Below are 7,138 nucleotides of genomic sequence, written 5' to 3'. Positions count from 1 at the left end.
AGAGCAGTGATGAGGCTGATACCTGATGTAGTACTGCTGGGCTAGCATTGCAGTCTTGGACCAGCGTGGATGAAGAGGAAAGGGTGGATTCTGGAAATGTGGAAGAAAACCTGACAGGATTTAGAAAGAGAATGATGTGAGGATTGAAAGACAATGAGGAATTCAAGGATCATCCCAAAGAAGCCAGCTTCTGAGAACCAGGAGGGGGCGTGGAGTTGGTGGCAGAGAGAGGAACATTTGGAGGAGAACATGTAGGAGGAGATGGAGAAGGAGGGGCTTTACAAAGGAAGGTGAGGCTCTCAGTTTTGAGCATGTTGAACTTGAGGTGCAGGTAGGACATTCAAGTGGAGCCGTCTTAGGGCCAAGAGGAAATTTGGGATTAGAACCCAAGAATAGAACCAACATTAGAATGTTGCTTGGAGGAGACAGCATGGCTTCGGGCAAAAACCATGGGCCTGTAAATCAGAGGTGGGAGGTCAGGGTTAGAGAGAGAGAACTGGGAATCATCCTCATAATAGCCTTCCCTGATTAAGCTTTCTTTTCCCTGACTCCCTCTCTCTTCTGCATCATCTGTGTTCTTGGGTTTGGTACTTTTGGGAGCATAATATACACCTCACCCTCAACCCAGCAGCATGTGCATACATATCCATAATCGTTTTATGTATATAAAGACCTATCTTCCCCTCTCGACTGCAAACTTCTTGTGGGCAGAGAATGTGTCCACGAACTCTGTTGTACTGTACTCTACCCAGCGTACACGTCCCTGCACACAGTATGTGCTCAGTAAATACCGATGATGGATTTATTCATTGATCGAGGTGGTAAATAAAGCCACATGAATACATAGATGCCTCTAACGAGTAAGTGCAGAATGTACTAAGTAGGCACCCAGAACAGAACCTGTGGGACACTGACAACCAGCAGATGAGAGGGGAAAGAGTTGTCAACAAACAAAACGAAGGGATTACAGTCTCTGGAAGAAGTCATATTTCCTACTGATGAATTTTCTCAGCGCCCCTTTCATTTCCTTGTTCCTCAGGCTGTAGATGAAAGGGTTCAGCATGGGGGTCACCATTGAGTACATCACGGATGCTATAGAGTCTTTCCTGGCCTTGTGGGTGGACCGGGGGCTGAAGTAGACCCAAAGAGACCAAGGAGACCACAGAAAGATGAGAGCCACAGGTGGAGAAGGCTTTAAACCTTCCCCCGGCAGATGGGATTCTTAAAATAGTGGAGAAAATCTGATAGTAAGAGAACAGAAGGCCCGTGAGGGCACCTAGCCCTAACAGAGCTGAAAGAACAAAGAGCAATATTTCACTGATGAGTGGATCGGTGCAGGAAAGTTTTATGATCTGGGTAGGTTCACAGAAGAAGTGATGGATTTTGTTGTCTGCACAGAAGGATATTCGAAGCACCATTAAAGTATGTGTCAGAGCATGAAAACTGCTTGTAATCCAGGACCCAGCTACCATTAGGGCACAGAGCCGTGGGCCCATGATGGTGGGGTAGTGGAGTGGGTGGCATATAGCCACATAGCGGTCATAAGCCATTCCAGTGAGGAGAAAGTGGTCCAGAGCTGCAAACAGAATGAAGAAATACATTTGCACTAGGCACCCCACGTAAGATATGAATTTATTGTGGGTCTGAATGTTGACCAGCATCTTGGGGACTGTGGTGGACAGGAAACAGACGTCGGCCAGGGATAGGTTGGTGAGGAAGAAGTACATGAGAGTGTGCAGGTGCCGGTCAGATCTGATGGCCAGGATGATGAGCAGGCTCCCCAGGACCCCGAGCAGGTACATCCAGAGGAACAGCATGAAGAGGAGCTGCCACTGCTCCGCCCTGTCGGACAGTCCCAGGAGGAGGAATTCTGAGATGCCGGTTTGGTTTCCCCTGTCCATGCGGCCGTAGATTCTGCTGGGGGAGATGTGGCAGGAGAATGGGATGGAAAAGCAATCACATCCTGGTTCAGACTCAGTCTAGACTTTATGTAGTTCAACGTGTTATTGCTGGGGCAGGGTAAACAGTGCGGAGACCCCTGCTACTCGATTTCATATATTTCCCCGCTTTATTGGAAATGTGGTTCGGAGGGCTGGGTTCTGGCTGCAGCATTTGTTCATCTGAGATTCTCTTGCTCACACTCTCCAGCCTTCTTGGAATCCTGGGTCAACCATTTCCAGGCCTGGGGGTGTGTGAACACTAGGTGAAGCGGGTTCTATTTCTGCCCCAACCCCAGGCACAGAATTGGGCTCTCAGTTCAGCTGATCCTCATTCTCCATGGAACACTCCATCAGAGGCTCGGAGCCCATCATCAGTGGCCCCTCAGGCTTCTCCTCACCTGAATGAACAATCCCAGTTTCCTCAGACACCCCATTCCCAGATATTTCTCCATCATCACTGCTCCCTCCAGAGCCTTCTCCATGGAATCTCATCCCACTTCTCAGGTCAAGTCTACTCAGTACTATGGAGAAAAATTGTGATTTGCTCATTTTGGTGCCAAAAGAATATTGCTGGGTCCTGTTGATGAAGTTTATAGTGCTCGCAGCTGCCCCGCACCCAACCCTTTGCAAATGCCCCCCCCCCAACTCCTTCCTTATGCCTTCTTAATAAGTTTATTTTTGCTTTCTTTTAAAGCCCAACATACTTGTTTCTGTCACGCTCAGTTCCAGCCCTTGCTCCCAGTCTTGTTTGTCTTCCGCATTTCTGGATTTTCCATAAGAATGAGACTTCTGGCATCTGCAGGGGGTGGTCCAATGGCTAGTGTAGTCTCCTCAAAACTCACCCAACAATTTGAGGAGTGAAGCCAGATCTCTATGAGGAGTGGAGGGTGGGCCATCCATGCGGCCGGGGTCCCCAGTCGAGGGAAGCTCCGGTCTGTTATGAACCACTAGCTGGCCAGGTGAGTCTTCTTCCTCTCCCCCCCAGGATGAAAATAAAGCCCATACTACCTAGGAATCAGTGGGAAAGACTGCAGGCATTTGTACTCTAGTACTCTTGATTGGAGAGGAGAGAATCTTGATAATTCCCCCTGCCCCCAAGTGCTGTTTTAGCTATTTGTTAAATTTTGATAATTTGGGGACTTAAGCATAAAATGGCTCTTATTTTGGATTGTAATTTACTGTTGTCCTTTTTCTTCAGGGGCTCTCTCTTCCCTTACCTAGTGGGGTCAGGGTCCAGAGAACTGAGACTGTGTCTTGTATTTTTCTTGAGGGCAGAGATCATGCATGCCTACCCTCTTCTGCTGTGCTTTCCCAGGAGGTTAGTACAGTACTATGCACACAAGTGTTCAATAAATACCAGTGATTAATTACCAGGGCTTAGTATGATGCAAGTGCTCAAAAATAATACTAACATAATCCTGAAAATGTCTATAGATGGCTGATTTTAAATCCTCTAGAAACCCTTGATGAAAGGTAAACATATCCCTCTCTTCTCCCTGCTCTAGCAGGAAACGCCACCTAATTAACCCCTTCAAGGTCCAGGCAGTAATCTCTCCCCCATCCCTGAATCCATTGTTAAGTCTAGGCATTTCCCAGGTTTAAACACTGCAGGTTGAAATCCGTGTCAGGGAGTATGAAGGAGTTCTAGTTGGCTCGGAGGGATTCTAGGTGATTGGAGCCATGAAACTCCTTTGGGAGGTTCTGGTCCAGCTTGGCTGATCCATGCTGATCATACCCCAAGCCCAACTTTCTCCAGCCCCGCAGTCCAGAGGGCCAGCCCTCCTTCTGGAGCAATCCTACTATCCAGCTGTCCTCACCTGTGATGGCCCTTTACCAGTTAGGTCTTCAAAGCCGTCTTCTCACCCCACTTCTCCTGAAAGTCCTCACCTTGCTTTGCCCCGATTCTTTTTTAAAAATAGGTATTTGTCAAGTTCTTACTATTTTCCAGGCACTATACTGAGCCCTGGGGTAGATGCATGGCACTAAGGTTGACACTTTCCATGTCCCACGTGGGGCTCATAGTCATAGTTCCCACTTCACAGATGAGGTAAATGGCACGGAGAACTTCATTGACTTGCCCAAGGTCACAGGGAAGACCAGTGGCAGAGCTGGGACTAGAACCCAGGTCCTATTTAATGCCAGGCCCGAAGTCTCTCCACTGGGCCAAGCTGCTTTTCAAGATAAAAATTTGTCATCCATGATCTCATCTGGGACACCAGCCATGTACTTCACTCAACCCAGGTGGATGGACCATTTTTATGGTTCTCTCTAACCACTTAATATGTGCCAGACGCACTGTACTAAGCAGCGTGGCTCAATGGAAACAGCACGGGCTTGACTGTCAGAGGTCATGAGTTCTAATCTCGGCTCTGCCACTTGCCAGCTGTGTGACTTTGAGTAAGTCCCTTAACTTCTCTGTGCCTCAGTTCCCTCATCTGTAAAATGGGGATTAAGACTGAGTGCTCCACGTGATACAACCTCATTACATTGTATCCCCCCAGTGTTTAGAACAGTGCTAGGCACAGAGTAAGTGCTTAACAAATACTGTCATCGTCATCGTCACTGCAACAGATCCAAGTTAATCAGGTTGGACACAGTCCATGTCTCACATGGCACTCTCAGTCAATCCCCATTTCACAGGGAAGGCACAGGGAAGGGAAGTGACTTGGACAATGTCACACAGCAGACAGGTGGCAGGAGCTGGGAATAGAACCCAGTCCTTCTGACTCCAGGTCCATGCTCTAGCCACTAGGCCACACTGCTTCTCAAGATCTCACCCAGGAATGGTAGGTCTTAGATTCTTGTCTTACTGGATGACTTAGAGGGAAAATTAGGGATATTAGATGAGGTATCCCTAACCATTTACATGATATTAAGGAGAGTAACTGTTACCAGTTGGCCAGTGGTCAGGGACGGGGGTCATGGCTCCGCTTCCGGGGGTCATGGCTCCACTTCCCACCTGGCAGACCTGGCCACTGTTGCCATCACCGAGATGAAGATGCCACTGATCGCACTCTCAGGATGCCCCAATCCTGTGGCTTACCATCAAGGAGCTGGGTTGAGACATGCTTTACTCCCAGTATCGGAGTAGCGTGAAGGCTCAAATTCTCTTCTCAGGGGTGGGTAACAGGTGCGGGTGTTCCCATGGGCTTGCTCTGGGGGAACGTACCTTACCTTACCTCCCATCCTAAAAAAACCCTCTCTTGACCCCACCTCGCCGTCTAGTTATCGCCCCATATCCCTCCTACCATTCCTTTCCAAACTCCTTGAACGAGTTGTCTACACGCGCTGCCTCGAATTCCTCAGCACCAACTCTCTCCTCGACCCCCTCCAGTCTGGCTTCCGTCCCCTACATTCCATGGAAACTGCCCTCTCAAAGGTCACCAATGACCTCCTGCTTGCCAAATCCAACGGCTCATACTCTGTCCTAATCCTCCTCGACCTCTCAGCTGCCTTCGACACTGTGGACCACCCCCTTCTCCTCAACACGCTATCTGACTTTGCTTCACAGACTCCTGTCCTCTCCTGGTTCTCCTCTTATCTCTCCGGTCGTTCATTCTCAGTCTCTTTTGCAGGCTCCTCCTCCCCCTCCCATCCCCTTACTGTGGGGGTTCCCCAAGGTTCAGTGCTTGGTCCCCTTCTGTTCTCGATCTACACGCACTCCCTTGGTGACCTCGTTCACTCCCACAGCTTCCACTATCATCTCTACGCTGATGACACCCAGATCTACATCTCTGCCCCTGCTCTCTCCCCCTCTCTCCAGGCTCGCATCTCCTCCTGCCTTCAGGACATCTCCATCTGGATGTCTGCCCGCCACCTAAAACTCAACATGTCGAAGACTGAACTCCTTGTCTTCCCTCCCAAACCCTGCCCTTTCTCTGACTTTCCCATCTCGGTTGACGGCACTACCATTCTTCCCAGCTCACAAGCCCGCAACCTTGGTGTCATCCTCGACTCCGCTCTCTCATTCACCCCTCACATCCAAGCTGTCACCAAAACCTACCGGTCTCAGCTCCACAACATTGCCAAGACCCGCCCTTTCCTCTACATCCATATCGCTACCCTGCTTGTTCAAGCTCTCATCCTATCCCGTCTGGACTACTGCATCAGCCTTCTCTCTGATCTCCCATCCTCGTGTCTCTCCCCACTTCAATCCATACTTCATGCTGCTGCCTGGATTGTCTCTGTCCAGAAATGCTCTGGGCATGTTACTCCCCTCCTCAAAAATCTCCAGTGGCTACCAGTCAATCTGCGCATCAGGCAGAAACTCCTCACCCTGGGCTTCAAGGCTCTCCATCACCTCGCCCCCTCCTAACTCACCTCCGTTCTCTCCTTCTCCAGCCCACTCCGCACCCTCCGCTCCTCTGCCGCTAATCTCCTCACCGTACGTCGTTCTCGCCTGTCCCGCCATCGAGCCCCGGCCCACATCATCCCCCGGGCCTGGAATGCCCTCCCTCTGCCCATGCGCCAAGCTAGCTCTCTTCCTCCCTTCAAGGCCCTACTGAGAGCTCACCTCCTCCAGAAGTCTTTCCCAGACTGAGTCCCTTCCTTCCTCTCCCCCTCGTCCCCCTCTCCATCCCCCCCATTTTACATCCTTCCCTTCCCCACAGCACCTGTATATATGTATATATGTTTGTACATATTTATTACTCTATTTATTTATTTATTTATTTTACTTGTACATATCTATTCTATTTATTTTATTTTGTTAGTATGTTTGGTTTTGTTCTCTGTCTCCCCCTTTTAGACTGTGAGCCCACTGTTGGGTAGGGACTGTCTCTATATGTTGCCAACTTGTACTTCCCAAGCACTTAGTACAGTGCTCTGCACACAGTAAGCGCTCAATAAATACGATTGATTGATTGATTGATTGATTCATTACCTGTGCTGGTTGTCTTGAGGTCGGTCGGGCAATGTACTTTTCATACGCCATCTAACTCCTCTGTACCCTCGGGGGATGAGCCTTGTGGTGGGGAATTACTCCTAGAACAATTGATGTGGCTGTGTGGGAAGAGGAATGCAAGATTGCAGAGTCCCCGGCAGGAACGCTGCATCCTCACTCATGGTGGCAGTGCGGATGGGAAAGGGACTCATGGCAGGACTATTTACAAGAGACTCTGGGACCTTGGGACTCACACTCCATGGCTCCCTGAGCTCCTTTTTAGATGTGAATGAACACTCAGCTTCTGGTTTCTGTT

General features: G+C 49.5%; 1 pseudogene; it reads right to left on the bottom strand.

The window, feature by feature from the left end:
• Nucleotides 1–964: 964 nt before the first annotated feature.
• Nucleotides 965–1,901, bottom strand: LOC119922748 (annotated as a pseudogene).
• Between the last annotated feature and the right edge of the window lie 5,237 nt (nt 1,902–7,138).

Source organism: Tachyglossus aculeatus, unplaced genomic scaffold (assembly GCF_015852505.1).
Source record: "Tachyglossus aculeatus isolate mTacAcu1 unplaced genomic scaffold, mTacAcu1.pri scaffold_123_arrow_ctg1, whole genome shotgun sequence".
In the NCBI taxonomy this organism is placed as follows: domain Eukaryota; kingdom Metazoa; phylum Chordata; class Mammalia; order Monotremata; family Tachyglossidae; genus Tachyglossus; species Tachyglossus aculeatus.
Note: the sequence above shows the minus strand (reverse complement) of the source record. Positions and strands in the feature narration are given on the sequence as shown.